The sequence below is a fragment of the Aythya ferina genome (assembly GCF_964211825.1).
Source record: "Aythya ferina genome assembly, chromosome: 1".
Classification (NCBI taxonomy): Eukaryota; Metazoa; Chordata; class Aves; order Anseriformes; family Anatidae; genus Aythya; species Aythya ferina.
In genome coordinates this window covers 173,959,203-173,981,737 of record NC_140296.1, presented here as the reverse complement: position 1 = coordinate 173,981,737, position 22,535 = coordinate 173,959,203, and the positions used below count along the sequence as shown (strand labels likewise).

Genomic DNA, 22,535 nt, shown 5'->3' with positions numbered 1-22,535 from the left:
TTTTGATAATTTATAATTTGGGCTATTCTACTATTTCCCACACACCTGGATGATGTCTGAGTAAACATGCACTTAAAGAAATGCATTTCTGATACTACTGTCTCTAAACAGATCACCTGTAGAATTTCTTCAAATTTGTATATAATGAAAAATAGATGCAAGTGGACAAGGTCTCTACCTTCACATAGATATGTTGCACAAGCTTGAGAATGCACCTTCCAAATTATTCTAAAGATGGGTAGAAAAAAAACTGGTGGTATTCAAGAAAACACAAGACTTCACCATGTACAATTTAATACTGTACTAAACACTGAACTGAAAGAAATGTAATGAGTGGAAGTAGAAAATGTCTAGTCTTTTAATCCTATCTGTTAAACAGAAATGTTATTAAATGACACTGTAGTTACCTAAAGGATTTAATACCTTTCTTAGATGTCAATCAGACAATTTAAGCTAATTAAAAATCAAAAATGTACTTCTTTTCCTGTTTGGAAAAACATCTATAGAATGTAATGGGAGAAAGACAAGACCTTATTTAGGTTGTAAAATGCAATGAATGATTTCTGACATGTAGAAGACGTTGTGCTTTCCAGTAAAAGAAGAAGAAGAAGTATGGCTAATCTTTCACTATTTAATGAATTGATTTATTTCTTTAAATTGTTAGAAAGTGCATGGGCATCATTTCATTACTCTGCTGTTTAAATGAAACATCTAGATCCTTAGGGCAGGCTCTGTCTTCCAGTGATATATACATATAAAGGTTGGTCCTCTGGACTTGGACTGCAATTTCTGGGCACTGCCATGCTGCAAATTATAAACATCTACGCAAAAATGCTTTTTATGCTGTTTGGCTCTGAATCAAGAATGAATAAGTCACTTCTAAAGATTCTGGCTAATAAATTGGAACTCCAGTCGCCTCTTGTACACATGCTCAGCTTCCAGTAATCTGCTAATTACTCTTAAAATTAGCACAGTCTGCAGCCTGCAGGAAAATATGCAGTAAATCTTCAGTCACGTGAACTTTTGAACCCAGACTTTTAATAAATATAATGAGATGGTCACTTAATAAAGACTTTAATCAAAATTTTAGAGTGCTTCATTCTGCACTAAAATGCAGAGAGGATTTACAAATAAGGAAACCAAATTGTATATAATGAATTGGGAATAAAATATGGCTGATTATTCCAGCTTCAAATGGCTGGAATAGAGCTGTGAGAGAACATCCCTTACCAAAAATCCTTAAATCCCCTTATATTCTTCCTTGAAAAAGTTGAACTTCTATTTCTGAAAAAACCCTTTGAAGTCTATTAGGCGATTCCATCTTATTCCAAAAATTAACTCCAAGAAAACTGCTGACAAGACATCCAATCACTCTCTTTTTAGAAAGAATCAAATGTGTATTTTCAAGAGGGAAAAATACAGAGGAGTTTTTTCTTTCATAAGCTGGGGGAAATGGGAAGACTGCAAAGAAGCTTTTATGATGGTATGGAGTACAGCATTGGGGTGAACTTTCTTATATCCTGAAAAGGATATAAGAAATTACTGCTGTATGGACTGCCATGCCACAATCTCTGATTTTTTTCTTGTGGTACCCTACTGGGATGATCCAGTTTTGAAAAGCTTTGACATGACACTTCTGTTTGTATTCACATTCTTGTTGGGGTACACCTGCATTATGCCCTGTACCACCATCCCCTTCCCTTTTCCCTCATTCAATGTTCCTGCTTAGTCTGGATCTACAGGACTACACTGTGGGGAAAGAGGCATTTGGTACTGAAGTTCTGCTGATATGGGTCTAAACCCAGCCCAGATCTTTTGTACCTGGTAGTAGAAAACCAGGCTGATTCCCTGGGCACTCACACTCTCAACATTTTAGCCTTGTGTTTATTTAGTGTTCAGTATTTTAAAAGAAAAAAAAACACCAGGAAGCATTTTAAATATCGGGAATTCAAAATCTTGTGCATGGTATCTACCATGTTTGGATTTTGAGCCTGTTTCAACTGGTAGGCATGATTCCAATCAAAACAAATTGTGAGTAGAATCAACCTTTGGCAAGGTTTCAACTATTTGAAGATTTAGCTAGCTGGAACTCTATTTTTACAGCTGTTTCCATATGAATTTATGGATTTGAAGTAACCCCCTTTTTGGTGTATAAGCACTGTTCAAAATGGCATCTTTTGGACCCCAGTTCAGAGTTTCAGCTAGTCTTGAGCAATGCATCTTTTTCAACTCTGTGCAATTAGTATGTATAATTTTACAGAAGCAGCAGTGTAAAATGTAAACTGTGTCTGTGTGATCATGGCAGTAATCATTTGATCAACACTGGTCTTTTGAAAACTTTCTAGACTTTTTCTCAAGCTATGAATGCCTAAAGGATTCCTGCTTGTCCTTTTCTAAAATACAGTTCAAAAATTATTATGTTGGATTTTTTCCTCTATTCAGCTACATATTAGAAGTATTTTTCATCAGTTCTACTACTGTTCACTTTAGAATTAAACCTGACATTACAAACACTGAATGTACTTTGTTAGTAGAAGTCGACCTTTTAAGCTTTCATTTTTCAAAGTGTCTGCTTGTCAAAAAACAGAAAGAAGGTGAGGGGATTGGGGGTGGGGACGAATCACATATTGTATAGTAACAAACAAAAAAGCAACACAAAAGATTTTTCTTTTGAAACCTGGCATGTACTCCAGAATAGTTCTTGCCATGGGAACATTTAATTAATCTCAGCAGCTTCCACTTTTCCCAGTTGGGTACTGTCCTGTCACTTCTCCTGGTAATTGCAAATACAAAGCTGTTTTACATACAATAATGGGTGAGTGAGTTGGTGTTTCTGCTCATTTTGCTAAGCTGCAGAAGCATATTCTCAAGTATATTGCACATTACTGGAGACTGCATTTACCCAAGGGAAAATATGCCCCAAAATAATTTATGATCAGCCCAGTTCTAGCAAAATGCAAGGAACATGTTGTCCTCTATGGAGCAGTGACGCAGTCTCACTGATATAAAATTAGATGAGGCTGAGACTGGGTGCTCTGAACGGCTTCATGATGGACACATGGCTTTGAGTCCTGCACTAGGTTTGTGTTTTCTTTGGGTGCATTTAGCACAGCTGTGGGGTGAGGACCCAAGCCCATCATACACACACAGGTTAGTAATGCCAGCTTCTGCAGATTTCTTTTCAAAAGCAGTGGGAGGTTCATGACTTGAATACACACAGAATGAGCCCCATAGGTCATTTGACTGAATTGGGTAATGGTCTGATTTTTGTGGTGAGGGGGAGAGAAGAGAGAGGAAAAAAAAAAGAAAGAAAAGGAGAGAGATGAAAACAATCTTCCTCTGATACCTTCAGACTTCAGCAGAGAAGATGGGGATACCTGTCACCTGTCTTTCAACTCTTTAAAACTGACCTCTCTAATTCTTATATACAGTGAGGACTTAGACAAGAAATTAAACTATAAAGATACAATTACTGGGGAACAGTGTGTGCATACATATATATATATAATTATATATACTTGTATATACACTACCTATATAATACTTTTATATACAACTATAAAATAAAAGGTAGACTTCACTAATAAAAGAGAAGTGTTAAATACTTCCAGGGTTCTTCCACTACTGAAGCTACTGCAAATCAGTATACTGCTACAGAAAAGCAGGATAATTAAAGTGTTAATTATTGGGTTAATCTACCCTGAACTGCCTACTGGAGTGCAGTGTTGAGGCTTGACCACGGATGACCATTTGGAAAACACAACTGGATTGTGAGAGCTGACCTAGCTACCTCAGTCTTAGGTTTTCAGTTGTAATGATTTTTTTTTTATTCAATTTAAAACATACTAGAAACCCTCAAGTATTCTTAATTACACTTTCTTATAACACAAGAACCAGCTCTTTTCAATTCTTTTAATTAAGAGATACTTAAGGAAGCAGAAGCCAATAATTTTATGTGTGTGTTGGTCCTGGTCTCAGAAACTGGAGCTATCAGCTGCCCACTGTGAAGAACTCCCTACTTTCTACTGCTTTCCAAACTTTCATTGTGTGGGTTGAAAGATAGGCAGGAGCTTGCCTTAGGCTACAATTATCATTTTTACTGTAGCATCCCCAATAGCATTTGTACACATCATAATGTGATCTTTAGCAGTGCAGTTACTTTTTTTCTCTTCAATGCACATCTTTGGATGGGACTTTTGGGGCAGAGGAGTGGGAAGAGAAAGGTGAGAGCACACCACTATCTTTCACCTGTCTTGGTGCTGGTGTTGGTGTTCCCAGCCTTGCCCTGTTTTCTCCATGGAACTAGGAAGAAGTGATTGCTCTGCATGGGGTGGCCAGGGGTGCTGCCCACAACCAAGCTCAGGAATGCAGATTCTTCACAGTGATCATAAAGTCTTTGAGTCAAACCCTCTTGTTTCTGAGCTAACCAACATCAGCTTCAGGGGGATACAGTATCTGGTGTAAAGGAATATAATTATAATATGGAATATAATTATGGCTTGCTTGTACTTGCTTCCAAAAAAAATATATTAACACATGGTCAATGCTGACCAGCAGAATACATTATCAGCCTTCAAAGATGTGCTTTGAAAGCTGTTCATTGACTGTTAATGATGTTGTAAAATTCTGTGTAAAAAATCACCATTTTTAATAAAATACAATAGAAAATAAAATACAGAAGCAGAATTAAACATACTTCTTTTCAAAATCTGAAAAATGTTTTCAGATGCATTTTTTCCCCTTCTCTCTTCTTTCCACCAGCAAAATGACAGTTTGGGGCAAAATGTTGGGTTCACAGAAACCAGCTTTGCATTCACAAACTTCAACCCACAAAAACACCTCTGAGACTTTGTATTTATGCCCTGTAGAAAAACAGGATTTTTTTGTTTGTTTGTTTTTTGCCTTTTAGAGTAACAATGATAAATGTTAAAATGAAGCTGCTTTTCAGAAGATGTGTCTTCAATACAACTGTTTTGGGCTGTTACAGCAGTGAAATACTGCAGCCTGGCTGAAGGAGGGCTGGTCTTCATGATGCAAGAGCCCTTCCTGATTTTATCAGAAAAAAATGATCTAATTGTTGTGAAATCACTGCCAGTCTGAAGTTCATTTGGATGGATTAATTGATCTGGATTCTGACCCTAAACATGGAAAAGTCACCTGAAACTTTGTCATTGTTTTTGAATGAAAAGTATGCTGATGCAGTCCATGAGAAAACAAAAGAGAAAATGACTGAAGAAAAGTAAGACCAGCTACACTGTTCTGTTTATAGAGATGTGAATAATTGGGGGGGGGGGGGGGCGGAGGGGAAGGACTAACACAGCTTCACCTCCTACCTCCCTGTGCTACAGGGTCATTCCTCCCAGCATCTCAGCACATGGTCACTCCAGCTCTGAAAAGTGAATGTAAATAAGCTAAGTGGTAAATAACTGAGGAAGTGGGCTTTAAAAACAAAACTTAAAGCTGTGGGTCTAAAAGTCTATGAGTAGCTTTTCATTAAAAAAAATTTTTTTTTTTTAGTGTGGCATCTTATTTGTCACTGCTGATGCAGGCTCCTGCAAGTGGCATTTTGGGGATCCAGCTGGGATCAACCCCATCCCTAGAGAGATCAGGTGTCATTTTATGGTTCTGCCAAGAAAAACATTTTCAATAACAGCCTGGCCTCTGTGGGAACCTTGCCGGCAGAGGCTGTCATGAAGATATTTAGATGTTGTGCATTTCATCCCCATCATGTTCATGATCTCCTTGCTGATTTGCCTTGGGCTGGTTTCTCTCTTGAAAAGGCACCTGTTTTCCTTCATTTCAGTGCTTTCCAATTTGTTTCTGTTTGAAAGTACTAGTCTATAGTTTAGAGCAAAGTGAATAGCTAATATACATTTAGTTTTGCTGGAAGAACAAGTATTTTTTTGTTTGATTTTTACTTGACCTAAAATAAACCATTTTACTTTGGAAATATATATATTCCAAAGTGTAGTGCCTTTTTTATTTCATTCTTTATTAAAAAAAATAAAAATCTGAAGGTTTAAAAAAGTGACTTTTTTTTTTTTTTTTTTTTGGTAGTCTTTCTCTCTCATTCTCTTTCTCTCTTTTCAGAACTATTCAATAATTCAACCTGAACTTGCACATACTATAATTAATTAAAGTCTTAATTTCTGATGAACAAAGGATCTGTCATCATGACATCCTTCCATATGAACATGAACATGACATCCTTCCATATGAAGATTTCATGTTAGAGAGCCTGACTTGATTGATTGTTCTTTTTGATTGTCATGGTGTCTGATAACTTTGGCTAGGATTCTTTCTGCTTGCCTGAAGAGAAATAAAAGGTATTGGGCTTTTGGGCCTAGAGTTACTTTACATGTCAGACCTTCTGGTGTGACAGTATGCCATACTCCAGAACACATGCCTATTCTTTACTGATTTTCTTAGTGGAAATGTTGGCTAATGGTAAAAAACTTTTAACCCGGGGGGGGGGTTGCAACTTTAGACACTATTCCTAATTGCTTTATTTTCATTGTGCTTATATTCTGTAGATTTTCTGGATATTCAGATTTTCTACAGGACTTTGAATAGATATATCTTCCAAAAAGATCAAGTAAGTACAGGATTTGCATGTTTCCCTGTCGGTTTTTTGTTGTTGTTGTTGTTTTCTTTTTCTTTTTTCTTTCCCAAACCACAGCTGCACATTAACTTGGAGACTGTTCTATTTTTTTTTTAGCAGACAGTAGCACAGCTGTGTCCTGGGGAGTATTTAGCAAATACAGATTACTGGACAACTCTAAATTAGTTCCTTGTGTATCATGATCCCTGCCTCGGGTTGAAATGCCCCATTATTAAGTGGGACTATATTCTATTCAGATTTAATGTTTACCTTTAGAAGTAATGAATAACAAAGATAGTGTGGATTCAACAAATTATTGGTACAATCCTATTATGTAAAGTGGCTATCCTTCACATTTTTCTGAGGTCAGACCATGCGGTTATTTACAGTGACACTCAAAGCCAGTCTAGCCTTCTGTACTCAGAAGGATGGCTGTCGTCACCAAAACATTGGTCATTACTTGATGGACATCTATCCAGCTTTGTGTTAGAAAATAGGGAGAGCCCAGACATACATTTCAGACATGTCATGTAAGAGGGATGCTTGCATTATTGTTATTTGGTGGATACTCCATTCCTTGTGACAGGAAAGAGTGCTGGGAAAAAAAAAAAAGCATAGTAGAAAGGGATCTGTAGGCTTAATCTCAGTTCATTCTTCTAGAATTAATTTGGACACTTGTGATGTGAAATCATTTCAATTCATCAGGCTATTTCTTATCTATTATATTATCTACATCAGATTTGATGTGAACTTCTGTGTCAGATTTAATATCTGAGCATCCTAAGCGTACTGCCTAGATAGAAAACAGTTTATATTTGAGATAATACATTTCAGCTGATGAAATCCAAGTGTAATTACAATACTATTTTTTCTGTTTCTAGGAATTTGACCTAACCTATTTGATATGTAACACGGAGTTTAATTCTACATAGATTGGAAACATGATGAAATCATCTTGCAAGTTCAATATCAGTTATTAGAATTTGTTAGTTAACCACAAACATGGTAAAATATTTCTTTGCTACTATACCTGAACTGTAATAGTCCAATGGTTAGCCAATTTTTAATTTTTTTTTTTTTTTTTTAATTTAAAACTTTGAGTTTTAGATGTTATGTTTGGAAATGTTGTAAAAAAAATGTCCCTTAAACATACTGGCTCATCTGATGGAGTTGCCAAAAGAATCTATTTGCACCTTGGTGCTAATGGAGCAAGACCACAGAGAAACCCCAGTTATGGGTGCATGGGGAGAAAGACAGGGATGCTCCTTGGTGAGGCTTCTGTGGAGAATTTACTCAGTTGGGCAGCTGGGCTCCACCACAACCACTCTCTCACTCCCCCTCCTCAAAGGGAAACAGGGAGATCACTCAACAATTATTGTCATGGGCAAAACAGGCTCAGCGCAGGGAAATTAATGTAATTTATTACCTATTACTAACGAGCTAGAGAAGTGAGAAACAAAGAAAACAAACTGAAAACACCTTCCCCCATCCACCTTATTCTACATCCTCCTCCCTGAGTGGCACAGGGGAACAGGGAATGGGGACTGCGGTCAATACTTCACCTCTACTGCTCCTTCTTGGCCACTCTCTGCCCCTGCTCCCCGTGGGGTCCCTCCCATGGGACGCTGTCCTTCCCGAACTGAGCCTGCAGGGGCTGCCTACAGGCAGCAGCTCTTCAAGAACTGCTCCCACATGGCTTTGTACCACGGGGTCCATCCCCCAGGATCAAACTGCTCCAGCACGGGTCCCCCATAGGCGGCAGCTCCCCCCAGACCTCCTGCTCCTGCGTGGGCTCCTCTCCATGGGCTGCAGCTCCAGCCTGGGGCCTGCCCCTGCAGGGGCTCTCCATGGGCCGCAGCCTTCTCCAGGCCACATCCACCTGCTCCACCAGGGGCCTCTCCACAGACTGCAGGGGAACTGCTGCTGCATGCCTGGAGCACCTCCTGCCCTCCCGCTGCACTGGTCTTGGTGTCTGTAGGGCTGGTTCTCACTCCTCACTCTCCCAGCTGCTGCTGCACAGCAGTTTTCCCTTTCCTGAATTTGTTCTCACAGAGCTGTAAACAGCATCACTTATTGGCATGGTTCTGGGGAGCAGCAGGTCCCTTTGAAGCCATCTGCCGCTGGCCCTTATCTAACATGGGGCAGCTTATGGATTCCTCTTGCAGAGGACACCCCTGCAGCCCCCTGTTACCACAACTTTACCACACAAACCCAATACAACTTGGGGCATGGCTCGAGGGAGAGAGAACAACAGCTGAGGATGACTGTCATGCAACAATTTCTAGCAGCTGGATTGGGGGTTCACATTGCCTTTAATAGCCACCTGTACTGAATCAACTCAGACTAATACTAGTACAGGCTCTTTGAGTAGTCTTGTAGAGAACAAATCCTCTGTGGCACAGAACCTCTTTGTGTTCATGACACATCACCTAAATTCACAGTTTGCTCTCATATAGCTTACAGCAATTTCAAGTTAGACTGAATCCGGAACTGTATTTTTCTTAATCTGATATTTGTTGGGCTCTGTTTATCAGTATTTTAAACACAAGATCCTTTAATAAATGTATTGAAGCTGTTTGCATAATAGAAATTTAATTGGAGCTAATTAAACCTGACTAACATGAAAGATTAAGAATATAAAAAGTATATTCTCTCAGCAGTGCCTCATTCTTCAACTTTCATTGTATTTATTTGTATTTATTTATAATATATAAATGGTGCAGAACTGCCTATACAGATAAAAATGAGGTTTTGTTAACGGTTTCTAAATACCATATATGGTCCAAAAAAGCTCAGATGGAAATGCATCTATGGATTTTCTATTTCTAAGTCAAAGTGAGCATTCAAATATGTTCAGAAATAACTGTTTTTTTTTTGAAATTAATGCATTCATAAATGCATCACTGGATTATTCATTTCTGAATGCTACATCTGTTTTGTACAGTAAACATTTAGCTAATATATTTTCACTTGCTAAAAACCCTCTAAAATTGTATACCCACTAGCAATTGTTTAGATAGATATGACATTATCTGTAGCTGAAAATATTCAATAAAATTCCCTTATTTTAATCCTATACAGATATAATATGGTATGAAAATATTTGATTGAAAAATGTGTATGGTGTGGAGGCAAGCTAGACTTGTGTCATGCTTCCTTCAATGTCTGAACCACTCTGAGCTCTCTCAGTTGGATGTGTGCAGGGAAAACACAGCATGACCCAAAGAGAAAAAGTCATGAAGGCATGAGGAGCTTTGGGGGCATCAATAATATAAGCATTCTGCAGAAAAGATTAATGCAATCATAGAATAATTTTGCCTGGAAGAGACCTCTGGAACCACTTTACGCAAAGCAGTACAAACTTCAAAGCTACACCAAGTTGCTCAGGGCTTTTTTCAACAATTCTATATATTTAAGAGTAGAGATTGCACAGCATTTCTGGACATTGGTTCCAATGTGTGGCCACCTTTCTTGTGAAAGCTACTATCTAACTGGATTTTCTCTTGCTGTGAATCCTTGCCTAAATTTATCCATCTTGATGGCAATTGTCTAGTTTACTTTTGCAGTGAATTGAAAGAAAGAACTGCCCCCGAAGCCTTTAGGGATGGTATTTAACACCCTCAGGAGATGTCTCCTCTTCCTCCTTGACACAGGAGACCATATAACACAAAGAAGTGGTCATAAAGCACTTCCAGGAGGTCAAAGCAGGTGAGGAGCATTACTTCTGGTCTATTGTAGACACCTCTGCTTCTGCTGTAAGTAAACTCTCATGAAGAGTAGTATTGTAGCACCTTCTCACTGGGTCTAAAGGACTCTATCTAGTACTCAAGCAAAATGCAGTGATTTTTGTTATTTGGATTGTTTCAGTATATTGACTTGTTTTTTTGCCATCTTAGTTAGCTCCCACTGCTCGACTCATGAGCCCTCATGTAAGATGGTGGCTTTTTTTTTTTTTTTTTTTTTTTTCTTGGCTGTCTGGCTCTGAAACCTTATTTTTTACAGAATAAGCAGTTGATGTGTTTCCTCCACAGAATAAGTCTGTAATTTGGAAGTCTCTACCTTTTCTAAGTAGACAATTTTTAATGGGATAATTATTTCATTATACAGTCCATTTATTACTCATTGATGCTATAAATGGCTCAGTCTGTGGGTAGGTACCATATATATTAGTATTCTCTTGGAATACTCTCAATGCTATTTTTTGCTATTTCTTAGTTCTTAATTACATATTGTAGTCTATACTGCGTCTTGAAAATGCGATATATATATATATATATATTGTTTACCATTTGTTGATTCCGTATACTTTACTGCACATTCATTTCTGTTTCATCTCATTGTGAATTTTTCCAGTACTGACATATGTACAATTCATGTCACAGGTCTGAAAGGATGAAGCTGAATTTAGTGTTCCTTCTTCTACTAGCAGAACACTTTTTGTTTTAGTCCAAATGGTCTTAAAATCTTTTTACTTGCTTCATTTTCACACTAAGAATTTTATCTACAGAGGTTTTTATTTAGAGGAAAAAAGGTTGTTCATTAAGTAGTAAACTACTGGAGGAAAAGCTGAACAAAGTAATCAGAAAGGTAGAGAAGAACGAGACAGTAGAACAGCTGTTGAGGAAGAACTGGCACAGGAGAACAGTTTTATCCAAGAGCTGAAAGCTCTTGCAGGAGCATGGCTGCCATCATAGAGAAGCAGTGGTGCCTTTGTTTTCAGGAGAGCATCCCTTCTGTGGCAGATCCAGGGAGAAAGGACCCTGTGAGGAACATGCTTTAGCCACAGGATATGGGCATCATTGGTTTTCTTTTATTAGTAGGAAAAGTAGTCTCATACTGCTAAACATGGTTTGACATTTCAGGAGTTTAGGAGCCATCATCAGCATAATAACAATAGAGTTCTTACTGAAATATCTCATAGCAAGAAAGCTAAGATCTGTGTTGGGCTGAATTATGAACTTCAGGCTGGATTGTGTTCAAGGGCAGCAATCTAAGTTCTACACTTTCTTCTCATTTACATATTTTGTAGATTTGAGAAGGCAGTTTGTTAACCTGTTTCAGAAACAAACAAGCATCATACAAGACCATATAGAAAATGTTGATTTTTTTTTATTATTTTTATTATTGTGTGTGTGATCTGAATCTACTTATGCAATGACAGTTTAGATGAAAACTTCAACACTGAAAATTTTAAGGAAAAGATGTTTGTCTTTGACTTTAATTTCTGGGTAAACGTGCTGACATTGAATTCTTTGCTTGAGAAGCTATTTGGGTTTGTTTTGTTTCATAGTTATTTTTTGTTTGTTTTGTTGTTGTTGTTGTTGCTTTTTTTTTTTTTTTTTTTTTTTTTTTTTTTTTTTTTTTTTTACTATCCTCTTAGGTACCAGGAAGCTTAATTAAACAGAAACAAAGAAAATGGAAATAAAGCAAATCTGGAGTTGATAGTCCAGATGCATTTATGTTGGAAAGGGGAGAATAAATTACATCTCTTTTCCAGTGCAGGGCTCAGAGGAAGAATCCATGGTGTTTCCAACAAACAGTTCTCATTACAGCTTCCATTTTTGGAAGCAGCATCTGGTTCTGGATTGCACTCTGTTCATCCTGCCAAATTAATACAATGAACACACCCATTGCTCACAGCTGACATGGTCCTGGCACAAGTAGCGCAGGTGAGTGGAGGGACTGTGGCTGAAGTCCTATGCATGCTTCATCTCCTCCAGACATGTATCCTTGTTGCAAAGGTGACAGCTGGGAGAGGACATGTCCTTCTTCCTCTGTCCTTCCTGCTCAGCCTCTTCAGTGGCAGGCTTCCCCTCAGCCTGGATGTATCTGTCCTCAACAGTATGCCCAGAATCCTTACGTTTACTCCAATGCCTTTCCCCAGTCCTTCAATGTTACTATTGTCGCAGCCATTTCACTCTTCCCTGAGCCTTCCCAGATGAACCCCTCGTCCTTTTTATCAAAGTCCCACAACTCCATTTTTTGTTGCTCCATGCAACAAAAATGCTTTTTGACTTACTTATGGCAGTATTCAAACTAATATTTAGCAATTACAGTGAGTGCAAAACAACTGGAAGAAATAAAGGCTGTTGGTAATTCTAAATTGTCTTTGCAAAAAGGGAGGTTATTAACTGCTTGTTCAGACTGGTATATTGAAATATAAAACCAGTAGGAACTTCTGTAGGAGAAACTTCTCTTTTGTTTAAGATGTGGTGATCCACCGTGGGAAGGTCTAATGTACTGTAGTTATAGATCTACCCTAGGCTTTCATGTCATTAGATTTTCCAGAGAAAGCAGTCAAGTTTCATTGGCATTGCAACACAAATCTTTTAATGGAAAAGTTAGACACTAGAGGTTGTTTTGTGGCTATCCCATATGTACCAGTGTGGAAATAGCCAGGCTAATGGACCCAGGAGGCAGCAAAGAAACAAACAAAAAAAAGCCAAATAAAATCAATCCTGCATCAAGAGGTACATGTAAGCCAATCTATTGGGTCTGTGCTCTGTTTGGAGTAGAAGATAAAATGTATTCTGATAAAATTTATAATTTTGATTTTTTTTAATCATAAGGTTTATGGAGAATATCATCAATAATATCATCTGATAATACTGACTTTTCCCTTCTGTAACATTCAGCTTTGCATGAAGTCTCACCTCATTCCCCAAACAGTTCAGATGTTACAGGAAGGTAATGGAAAAAAGATATTAGGTTAGATAATGTGTTTCTCTCAGGAAAAGACATTTATAGCCATGCTTGAAAATCATAAGATGTTGCACATAGATGCACATGAGGCATTTAATATTCAAGCACTTTTAATTATATATGTTTAAGATAAGGCTAATTTAAATAGTATCTTGACTTGAATATTGAAGCAATATCCAAAACTTGTATTAAATTAAAAAATAAAGATTTTAAAAGACCCAGAGAAATTCCAAAATCCCTTATTTTTCTCAGAGAACGGCTTTAAAAATCCTAAAGCCTACATATCTCCTTCATATTGAAAGTGATCTAAGTGTCTACATTTGAAAGGCTTTGGAAAATCTTACTTTAAAGCCACATAATCATGAACTAATGAGCTATTTCCGTCCTACTATGCTGGTAGAGACAATGTTTAAATTCAGCATCCCCATACCAGAATGCCCAGGGGAGGGCAGTTTAAAGCTTTTTGTCTTAATTCCTTGTCCTCAAAACCTTGGAGTAGAACAGGCCTTTTTTTTTTTTTTTTTTTTTCTTTTTGCTTGGTTTTTATTACATGACCTGTAGTTCCAGGGATAGGTTGAGATTATCATAATGATTACGTTGGACCATAATGTGTGTTAATCCAGTCTGAAATCCTCTGGTGCTTAATATTTTCTTATCAGGCACTGTGCTTATGGTGTATACTGTCAGCAGAGACAGAGTTGTAGTGGTACTCTTTAAATAGAAATGCTTGCTTTGGCACATAGCTGGTGGCTCATGTCTTTCATCAGTCTTTTTGCCACTTTAAAACTTAAGGCATTTATATATATAAAACAATATTTTGTGCTTGACATTTTAATCACTTTGCTGATCGTTATGTTATTCTTGAGAAGAAACAAAACAACAACTCCTAGAAGGTGATCAGAGCAGGATTGGAATAGTTCAACATTTCCTAGGAATCTCGGAAAAATCCCTCTAAGTCCAACATTAACAACATTTTGAGACAAGGTTTGTAGACTGCTGTAGCTAGGGTTCTACAGCAGCCTACCAACAGATTTAACAGTACGAAGAGATGAGAAAAAAAAGATGTTGTAGTTAATAAAATTCTTCATGCAAATAATCTTTATAATGCTAACTTCAGTGAGGATTCTGACTTTCAGTACGAAAGTGTGTGCAATATCTGTTGTCAAATTCTTACATGGACATGGTATGGCTGATGAAGATGGTTTAGGGTTTGTGATGACCAAGTCTTAATAATTTATCTATCAAAATCAAAATATTTTTGTTATTTGGCCCACAAGATAATCCTGATTATAAAAAGATATTGCGGGCCATTTGTATATGGTATCTAAGTGAGTGTGAACTGTGAATAAACAATGTGTTTTTACATGTATCTATAAATCCAAGGTAGCTACCAATATTTTTTTCTATAAAATATTTACATTATATAAAGTTATGCATTTATGTTTTTATTCCATTTCCAATTCCATGATCTTTTTTTCTGCTGTATTCTATAAAATATTTTCAATATTGCTTGTTCTGTTGCAAAAGCAACGTACAACAAAGTACAAAATAATAAAGGGTCTGTACTTGGCCTAACTTTTTAAGATCTTATGCCTTTTGCCATGTGTAATTCTTTATTTTATATCTGTCTTCAAATCACACATTTTAGAGCTGAATGTCTCGGAAAATGAGTAATCATTTAAAGGGGAAATTTACTGGAAATATTTAATAGCTATTTGTGCTCTGTGCAAAAGCATCCCACTGACAGTACTGTCTGTGCATTTCTCTGTGATAATATTCATCCTCTTTCCACTCTTCCTACTTGTTTGTTACACCTAAAAACTTTTCCAAAAAAAAAAAAAAAAAAAAAAAATCTGTGTTTTCCAAATCCCATTCTATTGGAGGATTTCTTTCCATTAGAATTTTTCTTAATCATTTGTTGTGAACATCCCTAACAAGCCAGCTTCCTACTGGAAAGCATCAAAAATCTGTAACTTTCATGACATTACCCTCTACTACTATAGCAAATGACCAACATGGCATTATTACTTCTGAAAATAAATGAATTAGAGAATTAATGTTATAGAGAAATAAAATTAATAATAAAGCAATCCTTCCTTTGAGCAGACAACTCTCTTTTAGTATGACATTAATTTTTGCCAAAGTCTACTCAATAGCAGACAATTCCCCAAATTTACCAACATTTTCCTCAGGGCATAAACAAGGACTGAAGCCAAAAAACAGTGAAATGCAAATGGATTCTGTTGATCTGTCTGAAGTCATTATTTTGGAAGTGCAATTTGCCCTGGTTCAGCCATAAATAACATTTATAAGCAGAATTGAAGAGAAAACACAGAAAAGCAGCAGCCGTGGTGGCTCTGCTGTGCTTGGTGCAGATATAGGGGCAGAAAGGGAGAGGTGTCTGGCCTCAAATTATGGTTCGCAGAAACATCTGAGAAGAGCTGTGCCTTTCATGTCCTCTCAGAGGCCACCTGCCTAAGGCTGCCTGCCTTTCCTGCTCCACAGCTCCCTTCTGTAGTGTCATCTGCACAGGATCCCTCAGCTCCCAGTCTCTCCTGCTATGAGTCCCTGCTCATTTCCTGCCAGTGTGCCATTCCAGAAAAAGGGGCTCCTTCCTGTCCTAAAACTCTTCTCTCCCAATGCCATTCTGTGTTTTTTAAACACTAGTCCAGCCTTTCCTCTCCTGCCTCTTTTGCTGTTCTCAAATGATATAACTACAAGTGGAGTATTAAAGGAAGGAAGGGAAGAAGAGAGAGAGGTCGGGTTGTTTCCTTTGCTTACCTTTGTGTTGGTAAGCACATCCTCTGGGTCATGCTGTCAGGTCCAGGACAGGCTGATGAAGGCCATGTACATCTACTTTTCTTTTGATGTTATTCCTAGGAAGGAGAAGTTTCAGAATACATAGAAAGAATACATAGATAAATTTCAAGTCCCAGAAAACAACACAAATGCAAGAAAATTACTCATTCCATGGGTTGCTTCTAAAGTCCTAAAGAAAATCCCAAGGGGTCAATTCATGTCTATTTGTGACTATTTTGTTCAGAATGGATTTTCTGGTCACACTGATACTGACAGACTGTGCAGAGCTCATTTTGATGGGAATGCTTTTCTTTTGGTTGCTGTGTACAGTTTCTCTTCCCCTTATGTTTTTCAAGATTTTGTGTTCTTCTGCTTCCTCTGTAATGTCTTTATTTCCAAAGCAAACTCAATTTGATTGTTGGTCTCATTTGATATCATTTCATGATTTGATAGTAGTGCAATTTTTCTTTAAACTTATTTTGGCATCTTAATTATTAGAAATGTAGGCACTTTTATCTGCAATGCAACTTCAGTGTATGGGTTCAAGTGTTTCAGGGAAAACTTGCTTCACACCGTGGACATCCGCATGCCATTCCATGGAAAAACTGAAGAAACTAATGGTTGCTGAAGTACCCAGAAGTACTGCAAACACTGGACAAACATTTTAAGATGAGCAATTGCCTGTTGGCAATTTTCAGATAATGTGGACTATTTAGGACTTGACAGCTCTCAGCTTAGGAGTTTCCAGTTTGTTTTATTCTGAAATAAGTGATGGGAAACCACCCATTTCTGTTCATTTTTAACAGAAGAGCATAACATCAGGGACCCTAGGGCTTGATTTAAGCAAAAGTTTGATTTAAGCAGGGGCTTTTTTTAGCTTGAGGAGCACACATCCCTGTTTCTTTGGTATAATGGTATTCACCCCTGTTCTCTTACTGACACTATGCTTGAACTAATTAAGTTGTTGCTCAGTCTGAACCACCACTGAGCAAATTAATAAAAAATGCTCTTAAACACGGGACATAAGACTCAGCTTGAGCACAGTGGTTATAAATGCTACATATGGTTTAAAGTCACCTTATCTTTTTAAGAATAATTTCCCTACAGTATTCTTTGCAGTTATATTGTAAATTTATATCATTTTTCTGATTTTAATTTTAATTTTTATTTTTATTTTTTGCTTTAATGTTTCATGGGAAATATCATTACATTTTCTCATGTCTATTTGTTTATTGAAGAATTAAAAGCTTAGAGTTACAGTGAGATACAATCTAAATGACTGAGTTTTTCTCAAATTGATGGGCAAAGTTGTAATTAGCCTGTCCTAAGTACACTTCCATTTGCTTCTTTATTTCTTCAAGTTAAGTAAGATAATAGAAGTTTCAAAGTATTTACGATTAGAGAGATGAAGTTAGCCAGAAATGAAGCTCTTACTTATCTGCTATAAATTCGATGGTGAAGATGCAAGAAGCTTGTTTAACTAATTACCAATATGTCTTCTTTGTAATTGAACAGTCTATAAATACTAGTGAACTTTTAGACAATTTTAACTTTTTGCTTCATAAAACTTTCCAAGGAATAGATAGTTCAATGATACGATTACTTTATACAGCTGAGGATCAATAAGGGAAATCATTCTGAAACTTAATTACTTATTTATTATCAGTGAAATAAAATATTACAGACTCATTAAACTGTTGAGATTAGGATTATATGCTGGCACTATTAAAGAGTATTGCACTCAGTGATTCACGAAGTCTTTTGATATCCTGTTTTAAATGACGTATCCAGAAGTTAGCAACTGAGTAGTCTTTCCTTTAGTTGCTATTAAAAGCATGGACATCTAAGCAAATCTTTCAGCTACTTATACTAATACTTATGAGTATGAAAGGATGTCTAAAACATATCCTTATATGTCGAAAATATCCTCTCTGTGACTTTGTCATTCTTGGCTCTGTGGAAGAAAACACTCGCTTACTCCACAGCATGATTTAATTTTTTTTCAGTATCAGGAATGCTTCTGAAGCATAGTAAGTGGAACAGCTTTGAAAAATGAAACTGCTTGTAGGCAGGGCTAACAATTTCTCTGTGGTGAAACTGTACCTCCCTCATATAGTACCTCCCTCATCACGTTGTTTTGAGCACCATCAAGCAAAACTAACAGGAGGCTGCAGCCCTTCTCCTTCTGTCCATGTGTAAAACCACTCTGCTGAACTGCTTTTAAATTGACTATTTACCTCTGGAAGTAAGTCAGTTGTTTCCTCAAACCTTCAAACACTTCCCTCTTGGTGTATTTCTGTCTGGTCAGTTCTATGTCCAATTTCTCTACTGCATGCAACTCCAAATTCAATCAAAAAATCAATCAAAAAATAACTTCCTGATCACAGGAAGTATAAATTAAGTAGACTGTACTGAAGAACATGGGAAAACAATAACAGGCCTGGTCCAGAAAAGATGGTTTACTTGTCATCCATTAGACCTCCATCTGTGTTATGCAATGCAAGAAGTGTTTGCACTGTGGGGGAGCTTAGCATCTTGATATTGCTGTTCCCCAGACTCTTCTTCAGTGTATTTTGAAATTTAAATTATGACATTATTAAACTTAACAATGTTAAGTAATGATGAGCTACTTGGTTTCCATCTTATGAGCAAACTTGATAAATGATCTGATCACACTTGCAAGAAGGAGACACAGCTTTGACACTCTGGTTTGAGAGGGTTCAAAACCATCTTCCCAGGAAGGTGCTGCAGTCAGAGGATGGCAGGTGGGCTGGGGAGTAAAATCTAGATTCTTTGAATGAAATGTTTGGTCAGGAAAGCTTAAGGAATATAGCATTAGGTAGCTAGCAAGGCAGCTCCTGTCTAAGAACTTTCCCTCAGGTACCTAGGTTATGGGCCTTATGTTAGTCTATAATTCAGACAAGGAGAAAAGACCTCTAAGGGCAAAGTAGAGATGTATGTTTTCCACTCCTAGAATAACTTGTATATTTGGAAATTCTCCTGCAAGCGCTTGGCTTGAACTATCCTCAGGAACAAAACGAAATTAGGGTCCCCCAGATTCTGGCTGAGTACCAAGCCCCTTTTTCCTGTTGCACCACAAATACAGTCAGGTGCTGTGAAAGCTGATCTTTGATTTTGGGACCTTCTGAGTTGTTTTGGAGAGGTGCTAAGGGAGATCACTGACACAGAAGGGGTCTGGGTGAAAATGTTTACCTTTAGCTTGAGCAATCTCATGATGCAGATTTGATTCTGTTTTGAAAGTCAGTCAACCTCTGCTCATGAATATTAGCTGGAGAGTGTACATTAAAACATCCCAGGGGAACATTCAAACCTTTTGCAGTGTTATCACTGGCAATTTTCATCTTCAAAGTGCTTTGCAAACATTAAAGCCTAGCTTTTGTCTGAAGCATTTAGAAAGAGAGCTGGTACAAGTGCAGCCCATACTCTTGCTGTCAATGCACAGGTGGGCAAACTGAATGCTTCCACCCCAGACATCAGTGAATGGAGACTGGTGTAACAAGAGCTTCTACTCCCAGAAAATGGTTATGACCTGCCAAGGAGGTAATATGTTATCCCACTGCCTTAGATTTTGGATTAGGTTTAGCCAAAACACGTCTTCTGAGGAATATTCCTATCCTTTCCCCACTGGGAACAGTGGTTTTCAACCATGGGCAGTTCTGAGTTATTTAACCCACATAGCCAGTACAGCATCTCTCTCTTTCTTTTTTTTTTTTTTTTTTTTTTTGTAGCTGAACCTTATCTAATCTTCTGTGTGTTTTTAGGAATGTCAGTATTTGTTCAGAACTGGAATGAAATAATATCAAGACTTCCTTAAAACCAATAATTCTAAGTGTTTACTGCTGTTACAGTCTAGGAATGCTTGCTTCATCTATTGTGGTTGTATCATATAAACTTTGTTTTGAAGGGGTTTTAAGTCCTGAAATATCAGAACAGGGTTTATAGGATAGATGTGTGCTCCTCTGTGTACCTAGTTACACATTACACCCTTATGCTTTACTCTTCATAAGATTTACTGATTTGTTCTGTACGGAAACATTTGAATCCAGGCAACAGGCTTGATGACACGTTGCATGAATATGCTGCTCTTGAGAAAATACATTCACTAGCTCACCGTGTTTATAAGAATTTTCATAAAGTAATAATGTTTTCTCCAGACTAGTAAATCCTTTTGAGTCACGTTATTTTTCCTGCTGAGAGCCTCATGCTGTTAATTAGTGCTTTGTTGACCCAGCTCCCTCACAGTGTTATGTGTAGGGCTTATATTCTCTGTATATTTATTTTAATACCTTTAAAAAAAATTAAATGTTTAATTTTTCATTATGTTGCTTAAACGAATTCATAAAATAGCCCATGAGAACTTTGTCTTGTTTTGTTGTGCTTTTCCTGTATTTCTGGCATGATGAAATTATTCAGATTTTTTAGTGCACTTGTACAAAAGCATGAAATGATGACACCAAAAAATATTCTCTGTGCCAAAAAGTAATCTGGAAGAGATCAAAAAGAAAGGCCTTCACCCACTGTGCAAAACACCATAAATGTCATGAGTTGAAAAGTTCCTCAGTATTTTCCAAAACCTCATCTGAGCAAAAAGTTAATAATAAAGATGTTTGACAAAATTCCATGTTCTGAAAATTAATTTGAGAAAAATGCAAAATTGACAAATATTCTCCTTTGAGTTTTTACAAATTCCAAGTTTTTTGGTGTCACAAAGAACTTTTCAATATAAAATCTAAGGAAGATAATCTTAAAAAAAAATAAAAAAAAAAATCAATGAAAGCAAATTTCTGGACCTAAAGCATATTTTTTGGGGGGTGAGGGCTTTAACCATAAACTTTTGGTTTTGCAGCCATAATCTTTTAGTGTATTTCATCTTTTTATTCCAGTTTGGGAAAGGAGAAAGATGTGAAATCTCTTAAAATCTTCTGGGATAGACAACCCTTTTCCTCTGCATCTCAGCTGATCCACCATGGTATATCAGCTTCATTGGCATCTATATGCTATCCTTCAATCCTACAGAAAATGGAAGAATTAAATCTTAAGAATTTTTGAGAAAACTTTTAAAGTATATTTGTAAAAATTAAGATGATGAAAAAAGATATATGATGTTATATATTTTGATAAAATCTAAGATTTAAAATGTCTTTGAATGTATTGAAATAACCACTCTGTTCTCAGGGAAAATGAATTTATGTAAAATATTATTTTAATGAATTGGCATTTGAGTTTCAAGTCAGTGAACAATATGGTCCATTTACTCTGTGTGATCCTGACTTTTTTGATCTTTTTGACTGTGTTGTTGTCTGTTTCTTTGTTAGTGGATCTTAACTTATTCTGAAAATTTGTATGTACTTAAGCATGCAAGCATCTTAAAACTTTGATTGTTTTTTTTTTTTTTTTTTTTTTTTTTTTTTTTTCCTCTTGACATCCACAATACTATTTTCTTTTTAAATTCCTGAAAATCTGAAATTGGATTTTCTTGGGAATATCAGGTCTTAATTTTTATTTAGTTATTGTCCTCAACTGTCTGAGGTTTTAGTAAGAGAACAAGCTGAAAAACTGTAGATCCTTTTACTAAAGTCTATCTTTTTCATTGTTGTGCTGTCAGACTCTGCTTTCTTCCAGTGATATATATCACAAATTTATGGACAGACAGACATCTCAACTTCAGGCACAAAACAAGGTGTTTATAAACGCTTTGAGGAAAAATTAAATGAGGGATAAATACGAAAGGGTTTCTGCTGCTGCTTTAGGCTTACTTTAGGACTCATTCTTATCTGGGCAAACAGAAAAGTTTTCAGCCATGGTGACTAAATGACAAAGATTGATGATGATGGCATTGGATACTGCTATGTGAATAGTGCTCAGGCAGATGTGGTTGGCATAGCGTAAAATGAAAACTGAGTAAACATTTATACTTTCCTTGCTTTGTCAGCCAAACTATACAAAGGCAGGGGGAGGGAAAGAAGACGGACTTGGCTTAAGCCACGTTTGAACTCTTCAGGATTTCTGTCCAGAAGGAGGGACTGGAAAAGAAAGAAAGAAAGAAAAAAAAAAAAAAAGAAAAAAAAAGTTTAGTGTTTAACAACGAGCTCTGTCTACAGAGGGCTAGAGGAAAGCACCAGCAGTTCCTGCTTCTCCTGGTTTCCCACAGCCAACATGCTCAGACTGGGGAAAGTGGGCTTGAGGACAGGGACTGCACCCTTCTCAGATGCAACTCAAGTCTTAGTGGCTCTCATGGCCTGAAGGGCACTCACCCCTTTACTGCCCTTCATCAGGTTGAAGTCTTTCAGTTCATTTATTTATTTGTTTATTTATTTTGCATTGTTCAGCTAGGTGTTATGATGCAAAAGATCCTTATATTCAAGGTTAAGTGCTGTGGCCTACCTGCACTCTCCACTGGGCCAGAAAGGGA

General features: G+C 37.0%; 1 long non-coding RNA gene across 2 annotated transcripts in view; it reads left to right on the top strand.

Annotated features, from left to right (window-relative positions):
• The first annotated feature begins 3,076 nt into the window (after positions 1 to 3,076).
• The window catches only part of LOC311424851, a 38,803-nt gene continuing 19,344 nt past the window's right edge, over positions 3,077 to 22,535 (top strand). The window contains exons 1-4 of one of the 2 annotated variants that reach the window (XR_014686211.1): positions 3,077 to 3,150; positions 6,534 to 6,595; positions 10,155 to 10,309; positions 12,104 to 12,270. This is a non-coding gene — a long non-coding RNA (uncharacterized lncRNA). Of the gene's footprint in view, positions 3,151 to 6,533; positions 6,596 to 7,482; positions 7,607 to 10,154; positions 10,310 to 12,103; positions 12,271 to 22,535 lie in introns of both variants that reach the window. The other variant, XR_014686212.1, reaches the window with a different exon arrangement.